Source organism: Camarhynchus parvulus, chromosome 2 (assembly GCF_901933205.1).
Source record: "Camarhynchus parvulus chromosome 2, STF_HiC, whole genome shotgun sequence".
Lineage (NCBI taxonomy): Eukaryota > Metazoa > Chordata > Aves > Passeriformes > Thraupidae > Camarhynchus > Camarhynchus parvulus.
Genome location: NC_044572.1, coordinates 131,143,878 through 131,168,403, shown reverse-complemented (window position 1 = coordinate 131,168,403; position 24,526 = coordinate 131,143,878). Strand labels below are relative to the sequence as shown.

The window sequence follows — 24,526 nt, the reverse complement described above, 5'->3', positions numbered from 1 at the left end:
TCCTGACATTATTTCTACTGGCTTATTTTGCTTGCTGTTTCAAAAATGAAAGGCAATGCTCATGATGAGACAAGGCAATAACTTTTCCCCTTCATTTTGGCCTGCTCTATTTCTTTTGGTCAGCTACCTTGATCTAGTGCTGTCCTGTCAGTGTCATGGTGGCACTTTCTCTGTTGTGTAAATGCCATTTACTGTGTACCCACAGTTTAACTGCTTTATGTTCATTGTTGCTAACCCACCAAAGACCTTAAAATCCTCTGAAAATTACCCTCTGGCAATGTGAAAATCTCCCTCATCCAATTCGTTTTCCAACAGAGGATTTTCAAGAGATAAATCCAGGCTTATTTTATATTGTTTTTGTTTTTGCATTGCCTAGTTATGAAAAGTTGCATGACAACAGTTCAAAACGGTGACTAACTCCTAGCACAGTGGAACTTGCTCTTTTTTTGCCTTTTAGGAATGACTTGTGCCTTTTTTCCAGAACAGACGTACCTTTTGGTAAAACAATTCAAAAGAGATGCAGACAAATATGCAGACAGTTAAAAGAAATAAAATGCTTGAACTATGTCTCTCTTTTATTGTGGACTGTAGTTTCAAGGATTCACTGCTCTTTGCCAAACACATATCTTGAACAGGAAAGTTTCGAGTCAAGTCTAACCAGCCCAGCAGTAGGGTAGAAGGGGGAATATGTCATTGCCTCCCTTGTGTCCTCAGGGAAGTGTCCGTGGGATAAGCAGGATGTGCTTGGAAACAGTGATGGCCACTGCTCCATACCATCCATACCTTTTTGCAAAATGTTGTTTAGCTCACCCAGTCTGACCAGAGCTGAAGGGAACAGAGCTCAGAACTAGCTTTGTTTCCTCCAGCCAGGTAGCTTTCCATTCCTCAAGCATCTCTGCCCCTTCCTAGTTTGAGTTTGTCTGCCCATCCTCTGACACTGTGATCATCTTGCATGCAGGCAACATCTTCATCACCATATTTCACCAGCAAAATATTGCTTTTTATGCCATTATAAATTAGAGCACTCCCAGGCTCCACCCTTGAAGAGATCTGCCATCACCCACCTGCCAGCCTGCTCCAGGTTCAGCAAGTTGTTGTCCACTGGCCAGCTCCTCCTCCAGAGCCTCACAGTTCTTGCAGCTTGCATTATCTGTTTTCTCTAATGCTTACCCATATTGCACCATGGTGAGTGGTTTAGCAGAGTCAAGGTAAATAACATTTCCTTTGGCCAGTAAAATCCTTTAATCAAAAGCAGATATTGGCCAAACTGAATGCATCTGTTTCATAAAGATATGTGCTTGTATTCTCTTCCTCTTTGTTCCTCCCTTAAAATCTGACTTTATGCTTTTTATGCTGCATAGACCAGATAAAGGGACCCATATTTGTAAGCAGTCCTTTGAGTAGAGACAGCCTGAACTAGAAATATTTGTTAGAAACACTTGCTGCCAGACTTACTGTTTAATTTTGCCAGCTCTTTCATTATTCTTTGATTCTCAGATACAGATCATCTGGTCTTTTGATTCAAACAGATTAGAAGTCTTCAAATGTTATTCCATTGGTAATATCCCCATACTCCAAGTCTGATGAGCTATCCTATCTTTGCCCCTCTGTTCATTGTCCTGTTGTACCACAGATTGAGATGAAGGATTAAATTTGTTTTGGGACTATACCCAGATCATCTTTAACTTGGATGTCACCATTTCTCTACATAATAACTGTTCTCTGTCTTTGTTCTTGTCTTGCTGGGCTGGCTTGAGGCACTTAAGTACTTGGGTGAGTTTCATTTGCAAAGTTAATACTGTTTTGGGACAGGTCTTATTCAATACATTTCAAAAATTTCAAAAATCTAAAAATCTCTTTTTCACCAGTTTCAGGTAACATTTCATCAAATTCAGCATTAATAAAATGTCACTCTCCTGTTTGAATCTTCCTGAAGCAGATAAAACATGCAGCTGTAACACCTTGCACAGCCCTGGAGAGCACAGGGCTCTGCTCTCCAGCCCCATGATGAGTCTCTAGGGACCAGGGCAGGGAAGGAAAGGACTGAAGGAGCAAACAGGTGCCACTGAATCCCTGGGAGGGTCTGTGACCACCTGGGAGAGGAGGCTGAGCAGGACTGGGTGACAGCAGTGCTCAGACTCAGTGAGTCAGGAGCAGAGATTCATGCACCTACCTGTATTTGTTTTGTCTTTGCATCTTCTTTAAAAGTTAATGCATTTGTAGCCTAAAAGCCATCCTCAAACTGGGGTGGCATTCACCTCCTGAAGAAAAAACCAGGGTACAGCAGCTGGAAAATGCTGTTCTTGACAACAGTGATGAGGGGATGAAGGCGAGGCCTGGCTTGGCAGTGTCCAGCCATGGCCTGTCATCTGGCTGACTGGAGTTATGTCCCTCTCATGCCAGTGACAGCTTCACTTTTGCTCTGGTTTGTTTTGTTTTGATGAGTTTAGTTGCTGGGATTTAACACAGCTGGGTGACTGTCCCACTCAGAGATAATGTAGGAAAGCAGCCATAGTTGTCACTGTCTGAGGAGGAGTCCAGGGCCATCTGTTGTGCCTGCACAGGGTCATCTCCACCAGGGACAGGAAGGTACTTCATGCAATGAGGCCTTTCACTCAAAGGACAACATAGTCCTTAGTCCTGTTAAAGACAGATAGGAGCCATAAATGCAGCAGTATTGGTAAATGGATCTTACAGAATTTGGCTGTTCCTAGGTCTTTTTTTTATTCTTGGGGTATTTCTACAGGGGTGTTGCTGGCAGGCAGTTGTCAGTTCTGTCTTACTTTTGCTCTGCAGCAACCAAATACTGTCTAAGTGTGGCTGCCTTCTTTGCTCGGTTTTGGTGGATTTTTTTCCACGTAATCCACACTCATGTGGTTTCCAGTCAATTGAAACCAGGGCACAGTGACCTCACACCTGCCTGCAAAAAGCCATGTGTGCATGCATACCCGTGGAGGCAACTAAGTCAATGGAAAGAGTGATTGAGTTGCCTTGTGGGAATCTGCCTTTACCTTCCAGGTCACACGTAGCACTGTTGGGCTCAGAGCACATCTGCCTGTTCATCTGTGGGTCCAGCCATGGAGCTGCCTTACACACAGGATTGCTTTTACGTGGGGACAGAACACCATAGCATCAGGTCTGGTTTCAGGAGAGACACAAAACACAACTGGAGCCTGGAAAGGTCTCAAACATTTGGCTTAGTGTCCAGAGTCCTAGCAGACTCCATGTTTGTCATCACCTGTGGGGAAGGAGTGGATGATGATTAGAGAGAGGGTTTTCTGCTATTGTCTGCCCAGAGACTGACAGCTTTTGGTTTTGGGGCTGCCACAGATGCCTGGCCATGCAGTAATCACTCCTGCTGCTCTGTGCCTTCGTCTTGTTGCCCTGCCAGGCTGCAGAGCCTACGCTATGAAAATTCATGCCTTTGGGTAATTGCTGTGAGCTTGCACTGCAGGTATGTGCCCAACTGGTGTCCACACATCCATCCTGCTCACAGCAGGGCCAGGGACATGGGCAGGCACCACCAGCAGGTGCTGGAAAAGGCAAAAGTGAGAAATGGGATGTCAGAGGGATGGAGCTGGCCACTGCTTTTGGAGTTGCTGATCAGGCATGGCCAGGTCCTTCCTCTCAGCTTGGACAAAGTGGGTGCTGAAGCAGTAGGGATGGTCTGTGTCCCAGCACGATAGCTTCTCTGGCTCCTGCTCCTGTGTTTAGGAAATGTATGACAAATTTATCACCACCTACCTTTTGGATATCAAAGGGATAAAGGGGAAAAGTGTATGTGATCAAGGAAAGGGCAAAGACACTTGGTGTAAGCCAGAAAACAGATGCCAAAAATGCTTTCATTCCTATCTTTTCAGCAGCTAGTGACACTAGGAAACCTTTCCACATTATCTGTGGAGGAAGAGGTCGAGGAAGCGCCTGCCAGAGATGCCGTATAACAATGTGTACAGGACAGCGAGCTGCATTTCAAAGAGCAGAACTCCAGAGCAAGCTGAACTGACCTTTTGTTCCATTCTGACCTGACCTTTTGTCCCATTCTGGCCCCTGCCTGCCCACTGATAAAAAGCCAGGCAAAGCTGGCAATTTAGACTTTACCCATCTAGCAGTGAGTAGAGATTAGCTGCTGGGGAGGCGCTGGGTAACTGGGAGGGACACAGAAATGTCCAGGTTGGGACTGGCAGAAAATAGAATGAGCTGTTTATTGTGTCCCAATTCAGCCCAGGGGAGATATTCCTCCTGGCTAGATAGTGTCTGGGTGGCAATCTGGAGCTGGGTGAGGAGGAGGCTGGCAGTGACCAGCACAGCCCAAAGGCCCCACGTCCTCCAGGTTCTTCTGGGGAAGATGTGTGGGCAGAAGCCTTCTTTGCAAGGGTGTACACAGGCACCATGTGGGCTCCTGGGAGTGGGCTGCCAAACACCACCGTCCTCTGGAGAGGAAAACAGGTTTCCAATGCCAAGGGCTGATATGACCTCGAGGGCTTCAGAGCCATGGGAAGTGCTGGTACTGCTGTGTCTCCATGAAGGAAGGATAACATCCTGCTCTCATTCCTGAGGGGGGCAGTGAAACACAATGTCAAAGGTGTGCTGAAATTCACTGGTTTATAAACTGGGCTATTCACGAACTGGTATATTTAACAGAAGTGTGATAGAGTGTTTCCATGTGCAACTGCAAGCTGGTGGCTGGTGACTTGCTATTACAAATTAAATAGTAGCAGCTCCTCAGATAAGATTAACTACACAGAAATGGACAGCAGCAACTCAGTGAAAGGGGAAGAAAGTGAGGGAGTGAAAGCACAGGAAAAGTAAGAAAAAAACAAAAACATTTGAAATTTGCCAGATGTGATTAACACTGCAAAGCATTTTTTAAAAACTGGAAAGGTTCTTTTCAATATACGTGGAACTAAAATACAAATGACTGAATTCCTGATTTCTCTTCCATTCTCCCTATTGGTGAAAGATTTCTTTGGGAGGAAAAGGATATTTCTATCTTGTTTCTTTGTTTTTCTGCACCGCTATCACTGTGTGCACTGTTGGTTTCCACGATGCTGTCAGGCACTTGGGCTCTCAGCCAACAAATGCTTAAGCACATGTGTAACATCCCAGCCAGTGTAAGGTTATCCATGTGCTTGGATGACTTGGGGTCAGGATCTTAATTTCTCTGCAGCTCAGATGTGACTTCCACACAGTAAGAAGGAGATGCAGAAGAGCCAGACAATTAGAAAATGTTTTTCTGAGACCACAGGGATCCTCGCAAGAGGGCTCAGGGGGTAATTTGCTACCTGAAATATTATTTCGCTCTGGATGAAAAATTGGTAAATCAATTGTTCTCCAGACAGTGCTGCTTTCAGGAATTGCAAACAATCAGCAAATTCAGCCCAAATGATCTAGGCTAGGTTAGATCATACAAATACCAGAGTTTGAGAGGAGAGGGGTGGTCTGTGCTTCCCAGCCAAACAGGCCTCAAGGATGAGGGAGGGTGACCATCAGCAGGACAAGCAATGGGGGCCACTCCTGCCCACACAGGTCTTTGCTGAAGGGCCAGTGTAGATGAAGACCTTTGTTTCCAAATATCCTTGGCTTGTTTTAAAATGCCCTAAATGCTTTCTTTGATCCAAAGTGCATTTTTTTTTCCCTGCATGTTGCCACGTAATCAATTCTTGATTAATCCAAATTACTTTTCCTTGTTTTCTTTCAGTTTGGCCCCTGGATAAGGACACACAACTCAAGTGCATCAATTAATGGAAAGCATCCACATACAGCAGCAAAATCAGTCTTCTGGCTGGTCCCTTAGGAGGCACTGACTGTGATTGCTAGATGATGGGATTTTTTTTCCAGATAAGAATATTTCATTTTTTATTTAGTCTTTTACATTTTTAAGCTGGTCTTCTGGAGTTTCTGTGTCAGTGAGATGGGATTCCTACAAGGATGATTCCACTCTGGCCCACCTGCTACTGCCCAGAGGCTAAATGACTGTTGTGGTAACCAACCTCAACTCCTCTCACTCTCCTGGCTGTGGATTAGGGGAGAGCAGAGGCTTGAGGTTGTTCACAACAGGAGGAAAGGGATGAGGCCACCCTCTTGGGGAGAGGTTTGTCACTGCAGGCTCCAGTGGTGCTATGACACCTGATCTCTGGGCCAGGAAATGGGTCCTGGCTCCTTTTAGCTGCTGGAGTCGTCCTGGAAGATGTGCAAGGTGGCCAAAAGTGAGTTTGTCACGGTTCAAGATGCTTTTCCCATCTAAAGTGAAACTGAGGGAGTTTCCCAGAGTGAAGGGGAGGGCATTGCAAGGGAAATGCAGGAGAACAAGTCAAGAAAGGAGAGGATGTAGAGACACTGGCATAGCGGAGGAGATGCAGGAGGGATGCACAAGCCCCAAAAGTGATCAGTTCCTACGAGGAAGCAGTTGCAAGCAAAACTTTTAAAAGAAGCTGTTGCATATCTCAGCAGTAGAAACAATCAGTGCAATACTGCCTAAGGATAGATGATGGCACCATTTAGGCTCAAATGCCAGAAAAGCTGTTGCAGACCAAGTGATCCTTTCTACAGAATATGTCACAAAAAGGCAAATCACACTGCAAGAGCTTTTCCCACCCCTCAGCAGCAGCCATCAGAGGCCTTGGCTGGGACCAGGTCCTCACTGCTGATGCTTACACCCTCACAGAGTCTCCCTTCAGTCTGGGGGCTCTTCTCACCATTAGGAGGGGTTCTGGGGGCCTCCCCAAAGCCACTGGTGCAGTACAGGAAACAAAAATTACTGCTTTGGAAAGCAGAATCTTTCACCTCCCTGGGAACAGGAATTAGTGGCAGTAAAGAGTCATGACAGATATATGGAGAGTGTAGGATCTTCTTACAGTGCTGCATTCCTGGGAAACCATCTTCCACCTGATTTGACTCAAACAATAATTCTTTCACTGAGCCACCATCAGTGAACAGGGTGGGCTGAACCACTTTCTCTTCTTGTTTTTGTTTCAAAACCCCCTGTGCCAGTAGTGCCATGACAGCTGTATCAAAACTAAAATGTCTTTTCCTGTGGGTTTTTTGCCATGTTGTTTTTCTACAAGAGCAAAAGTCAACATGACAAGTTTGCTGAGCGCTGTTTCTGTCTCTTTTTTATCTATGTAACCAATGCCAATGGAAACATTAGCCACTCTTTCAAACAGCAAGCTGCAGAGGCCAGCAAAACACATGTGGTTTGTTCTTTATATTTATTACATCAAAATCATGCCTACTTGCCTTTTTCCTTCCTTTTATTTTTAAAAACAATAAAATGTAGTGGATGTTTGAGGGAAGATTCCAAGATGAAACACTTTCTAAGTGTTGTTTTGATAAAAGGAAAGCCAAGAGTAGATTCTCAGCTGCTTGCATGGATGTGGCTCCTTCCTGAGAGCAGGGATTGACGCCAGGGTAGATCTAGTCTTTTGGGTTCAAAGAGCAACCCATCTAGAGTTTCTGCTCCCTGCGTGTCTTCCACTTAATGAGCAAACAAATGTTTTCTATTGTTAGCTCTGCAGAGACAAAAGTGCAGGGGGGAAAGCTGGATGGTGCCCTACCTTGTAGTACTGCATTTGTGTGCAAGTTACCACACAAGTCCTGATACACGTGTGTTCTGAGTTTAGGTGTTTGAGATACCAATGTGTGTATTATGATACATACAACACACCTTGCTGCAGTCAGTGAAGTTCTGGCAGACTGTCCATCATCTCAGGATAAAGGAGCCAGCCCCTGTTCCCTTGTACTGCCCTCCATGGGCCCCAGACTTGAGGGGTGGGAGGAGGGAGGTGCTCCCAAACGCACGACAGAAACCTCTCCCCAGGAAGCATCCTGTTCTTGCAGCAGGAGGAGTGCCTGTGTGTCATGGCCCCAGATGGATGCAATGCACTTGTTTCTCAGCAGGCTTCAGATTTTAAGCTGTAGAATGTTAAGAGTAGGAAGGAACCCCAAAGATCATCCAGTGCTGACTCATATTCAACCTTCCATCAACCAGGACCCCCAGGTCCCTTTCTGTGGGGCTGCTTTCCAGCCTCTCATTCCGCACTCTGTCTGTACATCCTCTCTACACCCCATCCCAGGTGCAAAATCCTACACTTTCCCTTGTAGCACTTCAAGTTGGGGATTGGTCAATCCCCTTATTTCTCTTCTAATTTGCTCCTTTTGATGTAGCCCTGAATTCAGCTGGCTTTCTGGGCTGCTAGCTAAAATTAAACTCAGTAAACTAAACTAAACTATAGAAAAGAACTTTAAAAAACCTTAAGCTTTCTAAACTAAACTAAACTAAACTACTCTAAGCTTTCTAGACTGCCAGCTCTCTTCGTCAGCCATCACTCACAAGTCCTTCTCTGCATAAAAGATCTGGTTTGTATTTTTCCTGTCAGTGTCCATGTCTCATTGCTTTGAGCTTACTTGGTTGATTGAAATTATAGAGGAAGCTGGCTTTATGTTGGGGGTTTTATAATGGAAAATTTAAGTTAATTCAGCAAATATAGGTTTTTCTGCCACTTCTTGCAGGATACTTCAGCTCTCTGAGGGACAGATGCTGTTGCCTTCATTTCTGCATCTGTATGCATGGTGTAAGACTCCCTTGACCCTACTCCTGGAAAGCTTTGACAGTTACACTGACAAGTAGGGATTCAGTCAGCAATTCAGAAAATATCCCTGTGGAGGAGCCACACCACTGGGGAGGTGCAGGAAAACCTCTGCCAAGCCTTGGGAACCAGGAACATCCAAACCTACACTGCCATTATCACATGTTCTTCAGAGCATTGGTCTTTTCTTTCTTTCTTTCACTTAGTATCTTTCAGCTGGCTGAAAATTATAACCCTCTCAACATATAATTAGTACCCCCTTATAAACACTGTGCATGGTTTAAAAGCTCCTCCAAGCTCTTGTAGTGCAGCAGAAATATCCTGTAAAGGTGAGTGAAAGGGCTATTTTTATGCTGGAGGACGAAGGTGCTCTGCATGCACACTTGTCTGCAGTTGTGGAGGACCAGATTGGCACAGGAGCAGAGCAGGTGCAGGTCCTTGAGGGACTGTCAGAGTTGAGGTTCTTCATCCTGGAGAAGAGAAGGATCTGGGGGGACTGTAGAACAGCCATCCAGTACACAAAGGGGTTTACAAGAAAGTTGGAGAGGGACTTTTTACAAGGGCATGTAGTGACAGGACTAGGGGTAGTGGCTTTAAACTGAAGAGTGCTGGCTGAGATTAGATATTAGGAAGAAATTTTTCTCTGTGAGGGTGGTGAGACACTGAAACAGGTTGCCCTGTGAAGAAGAAGTGGTGGGTGTCCCATTCCTGGAAGTGTTCAAGGTCAGGCTGGATGGGGCTTTGGGCAACCTGATCTAGTGAAAGGTGTCCCTGCCCATGGCAGAGGGATTGAAAGTAGGTGATCTTTAAGGTCCCTTTGAACCAGAACCATTCTGATTCTATAATCCTGCCTGGCTGTCTCTGCCAGCTCTTTAGGGAATCAGCAAAATGGTTTTTTTTTAACATTTTGTGACCATCAAAATGCATGTGTTGTATTGTCCCCTTTTCTAAAAAGGCTTTTATAAGAATTAAGAACCATTAAAATCTCTCAGGTGCATGCATTTTTGTCAGACCAATAGAAAGAAATGTACTACACAGTGTTGAGAGATATCTTTTTAAACTGCAAACCCAAATTTTATGTAGTATTGTATAAACATTGCCATTAAGTGAAAGAATACATCTGTAAGTTATGATACAATTTTATTGGTGGGTGTTGACATGAAGTGTCAGCCTTCTATATTGGATTAATATGTAGGATTATGTGCAACACATGTAGTAATCAGTGGGTTTTTAAAATTCATCACATTATTCTTGTTTTGTTAAACAGTCACAGGTTTCCTAGCTAATTGTGAATATCTTCTTTTTATGGCATGAGTTTAGACAGTGGGGGCTGCCTTATTCTATTGTAATAGCTCTTTGAGCTCTCTTCATTGCTTTGCCCTGAGGCCCAGGGGGGCAGCTCAGGATCTCAGAGGGCTTTGCCCCCTAATACCAGCTGCCCAAGAAAGCTCCAGGGCAGTGCTGGTGCTGGAGAGGTTGTTGGTGAACTGTGCTGGAGGTGCCCGACTCACTAAATGCTGTGTAAACCAGCATTGGCTGTTGTTGATCCCAGGCTCACAGAATGGTTAGAAGGGACCACTGAAGGTGGTCTAGTTCAACTTCCCTGCTCAAGCAGGGTTTCTGAGAGCACACTACTCAGGATTGTGTCCAAAAAACTTCTGAATAGCTGCAGAGAAGGAGACTCCACAATCTTTCTGGGCAGCCTGTTGCAGTGCTCTGTCACCCTCAGAGTAAAGAAGCTTTTCCTCATGTTCAGGTGGAACTTTCTATGCATCAGTTTCTGCCATTGCCTCTTGTCCTATCACCTGGCAACACCAGGAGGAGCCTGGCTGCATCCTTTTGGTGCCTTCCCTTCAGATACTGATAGACCTTGATAAGGTCCCTTCTCCAGGCTATACAGGCCCAGCTCCCTCAGCCATTCCTCAAAACTGAGGTGTTCCAGTCCCCTAATCATCTTTTTGTCCCTTCATTGGACCTATTCCAGGAGTTCCATGTCTCTCTTGCACTGAGGAGCCGAGAACTCCAGATGTGGCCTCACCTGGGCTGAGTAGAGGGGCAGGATCACCTCACTGGACCTGCTGGCCACATTCTTCCTATCACCCCAGGATGCCTTTGGCCTTCTTGGCCACAAGGGCACCCTGCTGGCTCATGGACATTTTGTTGTCCACCAGGACCTTCCCTGCAGAGCTGCTTCCCAACAGGTCAGCCCCCATGCTGTACTGCTGGTCCCTGGGGTTCCTCACCAGGTGCAGGATCTGCATTTGCCTTTGTTGAGTTTCAGATGGTTCTCTGCCCACTTCTCCAGCCTGCCAGGTCCTTCTGAAGGGCTGCACAGCTCTGTGGGGTATTGGCTGCTCCTCCCAGCTTTGTGCCATCAGTGAACTTGCTGAGGAGGCATCTGCCCCTTTGTCCCAGTCACTGATGGATCAGTTAGATGATACTGGACACAGTATTGAGCCTTGGGGAACACCATGAGCTACAGGCCTCCAACTCCTGTGTCACTGACCACAACCTTCTGAGATCTGCTGTTCTGTTTTCTTCCCACCTCACTATCCACTCATGCAGACCTGATAAGTTCAGAAGCATTTTCTTGTTGCTGCCACTTTGTCTTTCTTCCCTGCTTCTCACAGGTGAAAGTCTTTCTCTTCTACAGCATCTTCTGCGTCCTACTCTTGGTGTGTGCATGTGTGGTGGGGCTCTGGTAAGGTGGAGAAAGAGAGAAAAAAGGAAATTAGGAGGAAGGAGTGGATTTTAGCTTGAGTTACAAGGAAATTTGAGACACTGGTGTTATGTCTCTTCCTGCAGGAGAAGGCTGCACAGGTGAGTCAGGATGAGATGGAGGCATGCACTGCTTTGTCCCCCTTCCCGTGATGTTTTTCTGGGAGCAGCTGGAGAAGCATCACATGCAGGCTAGCAGAGGGACCAGGTACTGAGGCCAGGCAGCTCTGGGGCCAGCCCGCAGCCCTGCACGGCTGCTGCCCTCATCGCTACAGCAGGACCGCTGCTGCCTCGCCCGAATCTGGGCACAGTGTGGGTGACCAAGCATGTGTCACTGTGGCTATGAATAAAACTTCAGCTGTGTGTCATTTAGAAAGACCCTAATTTTAGCTGGCCAGCGTGTCACTGAGATGCCCCAGCACCCTCGCAGGGCAGCTTTTGTGCCCCATTATTCCAGGTGTATAATGTCTGTTTTCCTGCGGGAGGCTGGGGATGCGGGAGGAAGAGGAGGAGCGGCGCGTTTTCCCACAGGGACAGGGTTAAGGGAGCAGCCGGCGCGGGCAGCTCCAGCGAGCCCGCGGTGTTTGGCTTGTCCGGGCGCCCGCGCTGCTGCGGCGTGCGCGCAGTGTGACAGATGACCTATGGAAATCATTTCGGAGCAGGGCTGGCGTTGCCAGGACAACCACGGCTCCCCGGGCCGGGCCGGGCCGGGCCGGGCCGTGTGACGGCCGCCTGACGTCAGGGGGGCTGAGCCTGCGGGCCCGGCCGCGCCGGCGGAGCCGGGAGAGACAGAGCCCGCTGGATGCTGGAGCCATCCCTGCCACCGCCGCCGCCGCCGCCGCCGCTGCTGCTGCTGCTGCTGCTGAATCCCAGGGGCTGCCGGAGCATGGACTATTAAAAACTTGCATTTCTGCAGTGTGAGGTAACCATTTGCTTTATGTTCTCATCAGGTTTGGATTATTTTCCTTTAAAAAAAATAGAATAGAAAGCAGCTTGTATCAGTGACTGATATTTTTTTTCACTTGTTTGTTTTGGCTGGAAGTTTGCCTTGATGAACAAATCCAGCGCTATCAGATAAATGCAAAGCGGCTTCCAGTTACTAATTCTGTGTGTAGACGGCAAAACGGAGTTAAATATAGATTAATGATCCATGAAAGGAGAATAAAATGATATCGCTCTCATTTGACACTTTAGGAATATAAATGAACGCGAGTAATCCTAGGCTAATGCATTCGGGAGTTAAAAGTAATGATGTTTAGGCACTGTGTTTTTTATACCTCTGCTGGAATTTGTTGTTTTTTAATTCTGCCCGGTTCAGACGGGTTTGTACCCAGTGTGTCCAGTGAGGGGGAAGCCAGCAGTCAATGCAGCCAGGAACAGCTTAAAATCCAACTCTCAAAGTTCAGCATTGAAATCATCTTTGTTCACGCCGGGTCCCTGCACCCCGCGCGCTCCCCGGGCTTTCTGCCCCTCTCCTGGGGCACTCCTGACTGCATGGTATTTACAGAGGAAAGAATCAAAAGCTTCCTGAAAAATTGTCTGAAATACGCCAAGAGAGCGGCGTTGCTGCAGCACAGGCTTTTACCCTTTTGCTCACAAGCACACACACACAGGGCTTGTTTATTCTTTCTCTCTCTTCTTTTTTTCCTGTTGTGGATTGAGATCAGTTAGAATAGCTAAAAAAAGAACTGCAGCATGAGCAGCATGATTTTTCAATCACCACAGTGATTGAAAAATGAAATGCTATTTGGGTCGTTTTGTACAAACAAGAGGGAGTTTGTGTCTCTTTCTGTATTGCACTTACTCCGAGGTGGCTGTTGTGGGGAGGGATATCCCAGAGCTCCTGAAGTTTAGTGCCACAGGCTGAGTTTGTTTGTGTGGGAACATATAGATTTGTTTTAAGAACAGGTTACAGCTGAAGCATCATGTGCGTTGTTTCCTGGAAAAGTATGTTAGATCTTTCTTATCTTCTCTAATTATACACTCCTGTTCCCTTCCTCCCAAAGTTCAAAGGGTTTATCGATAATGGTAATGATTCTCTAAAGCAGCTGCTGGTCTCAAACAGTGGGGAGCTACAAAACAATTTAAAACACAGAGCAGTAAAAGATTTTTAAAAATTCTATAACAATTATTCTCATGTTATCAAATGCAGCATAAGTAATTGTTTCAGAAAGAGAGCCAAGACAGATATTAAAACTGAAGGCACTTCTCTGAGGAAGTTATGGCTTAGTGCTCTGGATTTCACTGCATTTGGCATTCTTAGCGGAGAACAAGGATAAATGCTGAAACATCTGAAATGTCTAAACCATTTCATTTGGTGTTATCAGTCCTCTCCAATTCAACTGATGCCCTGAGACATTATTGTTGGGGGGGGCTGAAGTATTTCAAATGGTCTTTATTAAATTCTTCACCTGATGCCACTGCACCAGTGCATGGGGAATCTCTCCTGGCTCCTCACAGGTGAGCTTTACCCAGGTTTGCAGGAGCCTGGCAGCGCTGGAGGGGTTGGCACCCCATGTGCAGCCTTGCCACGGGGAGTGAGCAGGCTCTGGGTGTCCCTGCCCGGTGACCTGCCTGGGCTGGGCTGCTGTGGGGAGCTGTGTGTCTGCCCAGGGCTGAGCTGCTGTGGGGAGCTGTGTGTCTGCACAGGGCTGAGCTGCTGTGGGGAGCTGTGTGTCTGCCCAGGGCTGAGCTGCTGTGGGGAGCTGTGTGTCTGCCCAGGGCTGAGCTGCTGTGGGGAGCTGTGTGTCTGCACAGGGCTGAGCTGCTGTGGGGAGCTGTGTGTCTGCCCAGGGCATTCATTCCCCTCCATCTGCATATGAGTTCCCAGAGTGTAGAGATGGGCTAGCAGGGGAGGACAGGGAGGTGGTTTGTACAGCCCACCACTCTCTGAGGTCTGCTTGTTCACCAGCTTATACTGCTAGGGTAAGTCTGCAGAGTGACCAAGGTGTGGAGTGTGGGGACAGATTTGAGCTGAGTGGCACCTGCCATTCCAGAGGAGTCATGCACCCTCACGTCTGCAGGATTTGACTCCATGTGTAGCTGCTGTCACCTCCCAGATTGAACTTGAGTGATGAGGCTTAGTGTGGGCTGAGGCTTGTGCTCATTCATTTAGGCTTGAATACAATGTCCTGTAGCATTTGATGCCTTGAAACTACCTGTAAAGGGAAAAATAATTGATGCAACTTTTGCTCAAGAGCTATTCATTAGAAATGTCTTAAAAATTCCTTCCTCATCTCCAGATGGAATGGAGATATCTTTCTTTAGTGATACTAAGGTAGTCTTGAAAAGGCTCTAACTTGACCTTAGAGTGAAGGATGGTAAACTGCTTCACATTTTAGCAGAAGGGTCCTGTACATGCTGTTGCAAGAGGTCTGAGAGGCAATGTCATAGGGGAAGCAGGTAAGTACCACTGAGGTTGCACAGGGATGCGTCCTGCCTGGCACAGTGACAGCTCTGTCCCCTCTGGATGAGTCCTTGGGGCCTTTGGGCATCCCATCATCAGGCTCCACCCATTTGGCCCCAGAGATGGGAAGGAGCTGCAGGCAGGCAGGCAGCTCACAGGCAATGCCAGAGTCTGCAGCTGGAGGTGACACAGATCCCTGCTCAGGAGGGAAGGCAATGGTGTGTGAGAGTCATCCTGGGGCTGTGTGCCTCTGCTTGATGATTTCATGCTCTTGTTGTCACTGGTCAGCTCTGTAGCAAACACTTTGGACAAGCACTCGGGTTTACCTTGGCAGTGTGTGAAGCTGCCAGGCAAGGTAATGCTGAGCATCCCTCCCTCTCTGAGCTGCCATGCTTGCAGCCACCAGGAGAAAAGAGTAAACAGCCTGTAGGCTCCTTCCCACCACCGAGAGGGGAAGGTGGCTGCATCCTTCACCTTCTGCCCGACGCCACAGCTGACACTGCAGCTTCCCTGCGCTTGAAATCCTCGGACATAAAGAGAAAAAATGTGAGATGCACATGGGCTTGGCAACACTCCACCTTCTTTTAGGGAGTCTAGACTGACCCTCCAACTTCCCATCAGCCTTCATGTCATTTGCAAATGTCACCCCCTTTGCACACACACGAGGGAGGGACGATCACTTCCTCCAGCCTCCTTGTCCATGGCAAAGGGAGAGCAGAGCAGCAATTCCCAAGGAACTGGAGCACTGCACCTTAGGAAAGAGCTTGGCTAAAGTCACGTCTGAGATCTCCTCAAGTCACTTCTCACACAACTGCATACAGCAGGGAAATCAAAACCAGATGTGAGCTGTTGATGCCTCTAGCCTCATAATAATAACACACTCAGTGTGCTCTACCTTGATCTGGGTGAGTTGATGGGCAATGACAATCTAAATTTAGGCCAGAATCATAATAAAACCTAAAAACCCCTTGCAGTGCGGAACACTACTCCTTGAATTTTTTCAAACAGAATGCAATTTCTGCTGTCTTTTTAAAGGTCCTAGCTACTGCTGAGACAATATTCATGGGGGGAATAAAATCCTCTGTAGAGGGTGGCAGTTGTCAGTGGGAACTGATGCTTCAGTATGGAGTTTCAGGATCTTAAATTACTTATTGCAGAAGTTGGTTCCCACTCTCCTAAAAATCATTACGTTGTGCTAATTTAATGTCTGCATCAACATTAGGAACAACTGGTTTAAATGATAGCTGATCAGCAGTAGAGATTTGGCATTTTAACCAACAGTTGTTTTTCCAATTAAACACAGATGCCACATGTAGGGTACTCTGAATGCAAAATAAAAGCTGACCTGGCTGTTGGTTCCAAGCTAAAGCAACAAAAATCCTAACTCTGGAATGTTTTTGGTAGTCATATTTTAGAAATAATCTTCTATGGTGAGCCAAAATCCGTACAGAGAGCTATAGTCAGATAACAGTTTAAAAAATAGACTATGTTTTGGCTGTACTTTTGCAGCTGTTAAATTTATCTTCTTAAATAGCAGGGAGTATGAGTTGAGGGTTGAGAAACAGTAATTTTGTAATTATTTTATATGGATTGAATTATTCTGTCATCAAATTTGCATTTCAGACAGCATTACAGTATGAAAATATAATTAGAAACTGTAATTCAGGAATTGCTGAATGTGATATTTCCCAGAGGGAGCACTGTGAAGAAGCTGCCCTTACTACAACTTAAGCAAATGTTGAAATCCTATAGGTGGAAAATGTGAAGGCTGAGTTGTAAAGTTCCTCTCCCTTCTGTGCTCTTCACATACTGTCAGCTCTCTGCTTAACTTCATTTTTTCATAAGATTCATTTCCACAGAATCATCTAATCATTACGAGCTGAAGGGCTCAGATCCTGTTCGGCTGAATTTCAGACTGGCTGTGCTGATAGCTGCTGAATTGCTTTCAGCCACAAAATGACACTGAGATAATGTAAGGATCTGATTTACATGCAGAAAAACCAAGAAGCTTGTAGTTTGGTCAGAAATGCTGGTTTCAATTTGCCCAGCACCTGAAATTCCCAGCCACACCTCCTTTCACAGAAGATAGCTGAGGGTGGGTCTTGGTTTAGCTCTGTTTATCTTCTTTTGTAGTTCACTATTTTTTGCAGTACCTGTTCACAGTGTTGTGCAAAGTTTTAGCTGTTTAAAACTCTACTGATGTCAATCCTTATGTTTTTTATTCTTGTGATAATCTATGGTTTATCATAGACATACTACCTGGAAACAAACATGTCTTGTGTTTTTTAGCTGGGCTGCAGTTTACAAATCCCATGTGCTTTTGTTTGAGACGTGCACTTTTTAGAAGAGCATCTCCATGGCCAGTTTTTTTCTCACCACCTTGTTGGGACATTGGTCAGGTCCTTATGTGAAACCAAGCCTGTGATGCACAAAGCAGGGATGGCAGTGGGAGGAGGCAGAAGCTGAGGATCAAGACCTTTTCCCATGGCTGCCCAGGGCCACCTTCCTGCACCCAGCCCTGTCACTTTGCCTGGGTGCTGGGGAAGGTGTCTGTCCCATCACTCACATTTTGGGTGATGCACATCCTGCCCCCTGTGTCTGGTATTTGCAATATGAGCATAGGACAGGAGCTTCAGGGTGTCACTGCAGATGGCCATTTCTGTAAGAGAGGGTGCAGTAAGCCAGGTTGGCTCTTTAGGGACAAGTGGCCTTGCTTGAAGTGCAAGTGCTGGTTTACAGGTGGGACATGAGCAGTTCCTGGACATCACAGCTGCATTTTTGCACATTTACTTAGGAACTGCAAAGGAGCAGGAGGCAGCATTTCAACTGACTGTGTCTGCACATGGGAGCTGAAAGGCTTTGAGACAGGTTTATACCTGCCACATGTGTCACAAAGCCTCTTAGCTGTGTGCTGAATTTCATTGTCAAGAGAATAATCAGCCGGGCCAGAGCCAGGCTGTCCAGCCACAGGGGCATGGTGGACCAGGAGGGGTGGGATGAGGGGGGAAGGAGAGCCCTTGGCAAGGCTGGCTGGGTGTGTGCTGGCAGGATGTGTCCAGGGCAGGCTGATGTTCTTGCACTGCTGCATCTGCCCGTGCAGGGAGCTCTGGCATCTGCAGAAGAGGCCATACAAGACTTTTTGCTCCATGAAACGGAGCTGTCTGAAGCAGTTGGGAGAGTGCCTGTGTTAGCAGTGATGCAGTGATGTTGTTTAGCTGCCATGTGATGTAGCTGTGGCTAACAGGGCTGCTCTCTCTTCTGGGCCCTGGGTTCCAAGTAGGGCTGGAGGAACACTGCACGCTCAACCCTTGTGCAGTGCCTGCTACTTGAGAACAATAGTTTCATGCTTGTTCTACTATTATAAATAGAAGAGACCAGATTTTGGAGACATCCAAACATTACTTGTAGAGAGGTTTTATTAGACAAGCAGATCAGGTGGTGGTTTACAGGCTATCACCCAAGAGAAGAGAAGTTAAAGCTGAAGAAGGTCAAAGTTGGCTTCTTTCCTTAGCAAATTCCCTCACTCCTAGAGCAGCAAGGTTTCCTTATTATGCCTCACACAATCTTTCTGCATCTCCTCAGGACTGCAAAACCACAATGGATCCATATATGAAGTGTCTAACTTCAGCTGAATAACACTTAAAGAGATTTCATGAAGCAATTCAGCCTGAGAACCTTTAAAGAAATATTCTGCTCACGTTGTGCTCGCAAATCCAAGATGCCATGGGGACGTGAGCACAAAGCTGTTGATTATTTCCACAACTGCTGTGTGCTTCCTATCACAACAGTATTCTTTTGTGCAGAATGGCAGCAAGATTGCAGAGTCCTCTTTAGCTTTACCATCTTCACAAGCCCAGGTCCAATTAGAGCAATTATATCTCAGCAGAAGCACTGTCTGTTGTCCTCTGAACCTGTCTGTCAAGCGTCCTATTCATCGCTGTTTACCATGTATGAGGCTTTTCATGTAAAGTCGTTCTGACCCTTCTGAAACAGTCCCACCAGAAGGGTGGTCTGTGTTTTTATTTCACAGGCTGATGTGGATGACAAGTGTGCAAGATTATGGCTGGCCAAGGGTACATCTTTCAGTCTAACCACGCTCTCCTCTCACTTGAATATTATTGCTGGTTTGACACAGCACACAGCTTTCATGTTCAATTATTTCACTTCACGCTTCATTTTCAATTACTTTACTGCTAAAAATTGAGAACGTTATCAGAATTCACAGCTCTTCCTTGCCACATTCAAGGGTTTCCTTAATCAAAATCCCCAATGGGAATTGCAAGGCATGTAATGTTTGATGGCACATGATACTAAACCACTTACAGCTCTGATGTCTGTGGGGACTCTCTGGTCTCTGAGTTACTGGGTAGTGGGAACTTCTGCAGAAAGACCATTTGTGTTGTGCTTTGCCTCTCCTGACAGGGCCTGATGAAGGAGCTGAGTGAGTCCTGCTAAGGAAGTCCCCTTTGTCACCATTAAGGTAGAAGCTGAAAAGCAGAACTCAATGAAAGGCAGAAGTGTTGGGACTTGGGAAGGTCAGAGGGAATGCAAAGAGGAACTCTTTCTGAACAAAAAATAGGTATTTATTTTCTCATACTGCTCTTGGAAAGGAAAATCCAGGGAGTGTTTAGAGTCATCTTTATGAAACAAAGAGAATTCTTTCTGACAATTCAGAAATGAGATTGCCTATGAGAGAGCATCCCCTGTCCCTGCTGCTACCTCCATGGCATCCATGGGAGTCCTGGCCAACACGCACAGCAGCACTTGGGCAAAATAAAATTGCTTTAGGAACTGAAAACATGAGCTCAGACTTTGGTTGTTCTTCTTCCAGTACCATCAGAGCCGTGGTTCCCCCACATTTGTTTCCTATTTTGCCTCTCTTCTGCTAGGTTTTAGCCCAGAAGGACTGCTTCTGTCAGGAGGAACTGCAGGGCCGCCTGCAGTAGAGGTCCAGATGTCACCTGTGCCTTCCCTTGGCTCAGGATGCTGCAGGCAGGAGAGCTAGGCCAGCCCTGACCAGGGCTGCAAAGAGACCTGACCAATTTGACTGCACCAGTGGCAAGAGAAAGTGAGAGCTGATGAAAGAGCAGTATAACATCCTCCACATCTGCTCCATGGGGTCTTGGTGAATTTGTTAAAGATGAGTTTATACGGCTTAACTGGATCTGCAGCCTTGGCAGATGCAGTCTTGGCAGGTCTTGCAGTGATGGTGTTTTTGCTGAGAACCTGGGCAGGGTTCTCTGCTGCTGTGCAGAGTCAGACCCCTCCACTCACCATGGACACATGATGTTTGTGATGCTTCAATTAGAAAAATACAATTCTTTCAGAGATGGCAGAAGGTGACAGAAGCTCTAGCAGGGTGACTGCTTGCCTGATTTTCATTCTTTTTGTTAGACACTGGGACCTTCGCAGAAACCCCTGCCTCAATTCAAGGAATCTGTTTAGAAATTGAAGAGTATTTCACTATTAGTTCACCATGTGCCAGTTATTAGTAGGCTGTGGTGTTGCTCCAAGAGCCTGTAGTACAGCACACCCTTCCTGCATGCCACTCCCACCAGGCTTGCAGATGGCACCCCAAGCAGGGTGTTGGGGAGGCAGCTGGGAGAGAAGGAGTTAAAACAAGCCACAATTACCAATTTGAGACATTCTCAAAAATAGCAGCTTTGCTGAATTTTTTGCACAATTCCCCATGCTTTTACAGTGCTATTCCCATTATTCATTTCTTTCCCAAAATAACATTTTAAGCAGAAGAATGACTTGAGTGGGGAGAAGAGGGGATCTTCAGGCCAAGTGGGACAGCTGCATGCCCCTGTGTCTGCAGTGAGGCATATTTCAGTATTTCAGGCAATTTTGCTTCCTCCCTGGCAAGCCCAGTAATTCCTCCCTGACAGTCCTTGCTTCCCAGGGGCAAGTGTTGGGCAGTGTGCTCCTGCTGTCCCCTGTTTTTATAGCCCAACTTGAAAAGAAGCATCTCTTGCTGGTGGATGCTTCTTTGAAGAAGAAGGAAAGGATGCTTTTGGAAAAATAACCCCAAGGAGCCTGGCTCCAGGACTAGTGATGCAGGCAGGTCCCACTGAGCTGGGATGCAATTCCAGCCCTCAAAGCACCTCGTGTGTCCCACCCTTGACTGCTGGCCCAGGAAAGCAGCTGCTCTGGAGGGGCTCCCTGACAGCACCCACCAGGGCTCCCTTATCCCTCACAGTCAGGCATGCAGCCAAACACAAACAAGGTGAGCTCCAGAAACAGGTGCCAGCAGCCTTCCCCTAGGGCTACAGGGAGGGATGGTAGCAAAGAAGCCCTGAGAGGAATTAAAAATTAAATGCTGGTGGCAGTGGCTTCCTGTCACCACATCTCAGCAGTTCGCCTTCACTGTGGCTGGCTGGCTGCCCAAGCACCGAGCCGGAGCAGAGAGAGGAGCATCCCATTCTCACTGCCTTCCCTGGAGATCAGCCAGCTCTCCTGTGGCCCTGGTGGGAGGATGAGGAGGAGCTGCTTCACTGCTGCATGCACACAGAACTGACCAGAACAAGCAGCATGTGCCTCTGTGGGAATCCCCTGAGCCCTAGTGAAGGTGTCACACCCGGAGGTGGCCAGACCCAGATGAGTCAGATGCCTCTGAACAGGTGCAGCTGTCCAAGTGTGGGGTGCTGAGAAGCTGAACTGGCCATACCACAGCCCTCTCTGTGGTCTGGAGTCTGCAATAACCCCAGCAGCAGGTGTGCTTAGTGCAGGTGGAGGCTGAGCCCACAAAGGCTGGCATTTGGGCTGCAAGGGTCAAGCCAACCAAGGCTGGGATTTGGAGGTAGAAGGGCTGAGCTCCATGGGGACATTTGGCCCTCCTTGGCATCCAGTCCAGCTCCTTGGTGTGCACATGCCCTGAAACCCCTTCAGAGCCCCAGCAAATTCATCACTGAGCCCAAGGCCCCTAGCAGAGCATGTCCCAAATGATTTGAACTTTGGGTCTAATTCATAATCCCCTCTTAATATCCCACCCTAGGTAAGCATTCACTTCCCCCAAACTTGTTTTGACACTAACATTCAAGTAGGTGACAAGCTATCCAGCTTCCTGAGATATTGGCTGTGTCTGTACTGTGGTCTCTGGCTGTGTCAATAATAAATGAAATAGGGGGCAACCCCAGCACCAGAGCTCAGTAGGCAAAATCTCTCTCTCTGCAGAGCAGTCCCTATCCCAGTCCAGCTCCCAATCAGTTCCTATCTTCCCAGCCTGCCCACTGGTCTGTTCCAGGGGGCAGATGGCACAGAGTTGCTTTTCAGGAGGGTGCAGAGTTCAATAGCTTAGACCAGGGAATTTCTGTGCCAGTTGGCCCCATGCTGGGGAATGCACCCACATGCATTTGCTCTGTAGTCACAGGTGATGTGGTAAATGTCATCGTGCATAACTAGGTGAGAATCCTTGGGAGGAAAAAATGAGCCTTAAAAATAGAAAAGTGTTTTTTCTGAAGCCTAGGTCTAGGTAGAGCTCATGAGCTGCAGGCTCTTGCCACAGCCAGGAAATCAGCCCACTGGAGCATGACAAAAAGGCTGGCAACTCCAGTCTGTCAAAAACAGCAGTGGGGTTCTAATAGGACCAAAGTGGAGGAAATGAGGAACATGGCTGGAAGAAAGGATAAAGAAAAGCCTTTGGTCCATAGAGCACCACGCTCTTTACTCCTCTCTTTGTACAGAAGAATATTATCGTGTACGCTGCTGACCTACTCTTTACAGAGTGTGGGTTTGATGCTGATTTCACGTTGTTTCTCAGTATATACTCTTTCCCCTGTGAGGCTCAGTTTTAATTATTTTCTAGTTTACAATCCATTTATTTTTAAGATGTGAAAAACGCATAGGTCAGTATCCACTACTGTTCTACCATTCCTCCAGAATAAGTAAATTGTTATTATCTGTATTAACCTTCTCAGCAAGAGACCGACATGTTCCACTTTTCTAATGCTGTCTCATGCCTAAAATCTGTTTCCCAAATCCTCCTTTGCCTGAAGTGAGCACTGTGCACTGCACAATGCACTCTTCAGCTCCCTGGGGACTGCCAAGCCCCATGTACAGCACTGCCTTTGCCACACAGCACTGTCAGGAATTTCACATTTCACTCTGCAAAGAGAAAAGTGATGTCCAGGTGCTGTCCTCATAAAACTTCAGGGTTGAAAGAGGTCAAAAGCAAAGGACACTTCTGAATGCAGTTTTCTCCCAGTACTTCTGGTTTTGTTGAATTCAACCTTTATGTTTTTGACCTTGGAGCATAATGTCAGAAGGGTTTGAGAGAGCCAGGGGAACATTTGCCTATCTCTTTGCCTGGAGCTCTTCAGGTAGGTTTGATTATTTTAATTACTTCCTCTCTTAGACATGGAGTGTCTTCCACTTTCCCTGAATTTCCCAGTCATGTCTGGTCACAGATCACTTAGTGCTACATGGAAGCCATCATATGGAACTCTGATATTATCTGCAGATTTACATCAAAGTCCTGCAAAGCATGAGGATACTGGCTGAAAACTTTTGAACAGTGGGGTTTAGTAAAGCAAGACTTGGGCATGACTGTGTGAAAGTGTAAAGTTTTCCCTTTTCACTTGCAAACAGGAGCTGCTGTGCTTGTATTGCTCCAAATAATACAGGGGATTTGGGAAGACTAGCATTAAGACAGTTTTTCAGAGTCATTGAATATGTTTTAATCCTTATTAGGCTTGAGCAATTGGTTCCCAGTGAATTCACGGAAGGAGAGGTATAATTAAAGATCTGTCTTGCGTGGCCTGCTGTGCATTTATAGCTCTGCAACTGCTCTCAGTAGTAAAATAGAAATATGTCTTTCAAAGGAAAGCTCAACAACAGGAAATATTTCTTTCAGAAATATGAACACAAGTGTTTCTTCCAAGAATCATCAGATAAAAACAAAAATGTTCTTAAATTTCTAGTTCCACTAAGCACCTGGCTCTAATCTGCAGTTCCTTGACTTTGTTCATTTTTTAACCCAAATGGGATCCTATTTTAAGGCATTGTTATTTCATCTGATAATAAAAGTCTACTCAGCCATTTGTGTGTTTCATCAGTGTTTGCATTTCTTGTTCCTTACCATATTTTGTATTTTTCTCCAACCTTTCCACTGAAGAATCAGTGTTGTCCAAATTGCCGCTGCTCAACTGGACATAACTCCCCATTCCTCGCTCTTTGAAGTTGGTTACCTAATTCTGCTGGTGGGTAATTTTGATAAAGATTTCACAGAGTGCTAAATTTGTCTGCACAGACGATAGAATGACAGGTTTTTCTCCCAGCCATTGCAGAGGTTTATGATTACTGCTTCTCAGGTGTCTGGCACAAATGGAAGTGGCACTGTTGTGGGATGTGCTTGTTATTCAGGCATTAGCCTTGAAAAACCCTGGATTATTGATTGCATGGTTTGTGATATCTGTTTAAGCACACTGTTTCTGAAACTGCTCCTCCTCCAATCAATTAGAAACTCCATTAAACTGGATAAACACATTAAGAAAAGTAAGAGATTTACTCAAGGAATCTTTATTGCATTTCATTATAAACTATTGAATCTAATATACAAAGAAGATTGCTTTGATTATAAATGGACAAAAGAAAGATCTCCTCTATGTTCCCACGAGGCAACTATCAGCAACATGCACCTTCTTCATCTAAGGCAGTCATGACAAGTAATTAGGTTTGGTAGTTCTCCTGGGAACAGCAGTTAACTGCATTACAGAACCCCCAAGAGACAATGGCATCAGGTGGGTTTGTTAGGTTTTGTGGTATCTGTTCTGAGCTGGTTTTTCTTGCCCTGAGGAAACCCATGACACAGCTATAA

At 46.3% G+C, this 24,526-nt stretch overlaps 1 protein-coding gene across 1 annotated transcript in view; it reads left to right on the top strand.

Moving 5' to 3' along the window:
* Positions 1–11,885: 11,885 nt before the first annotated feature.
* NCALD (neurocalcin delta) overlaps positions 11,886–24,526 on the top strand; it is a 58,640-nt gene continuing 45,999 nt past the window's right edge. Inside the window, exon 1 of the mRNA XM_030971097.1 lies at positions 11,886–12,225. The gene's annotated coding sequence lies outside the window, so the exon portion shown is untranslated. The remainder of the gene's footprint in view (positions 12,226–24,526) is intronic.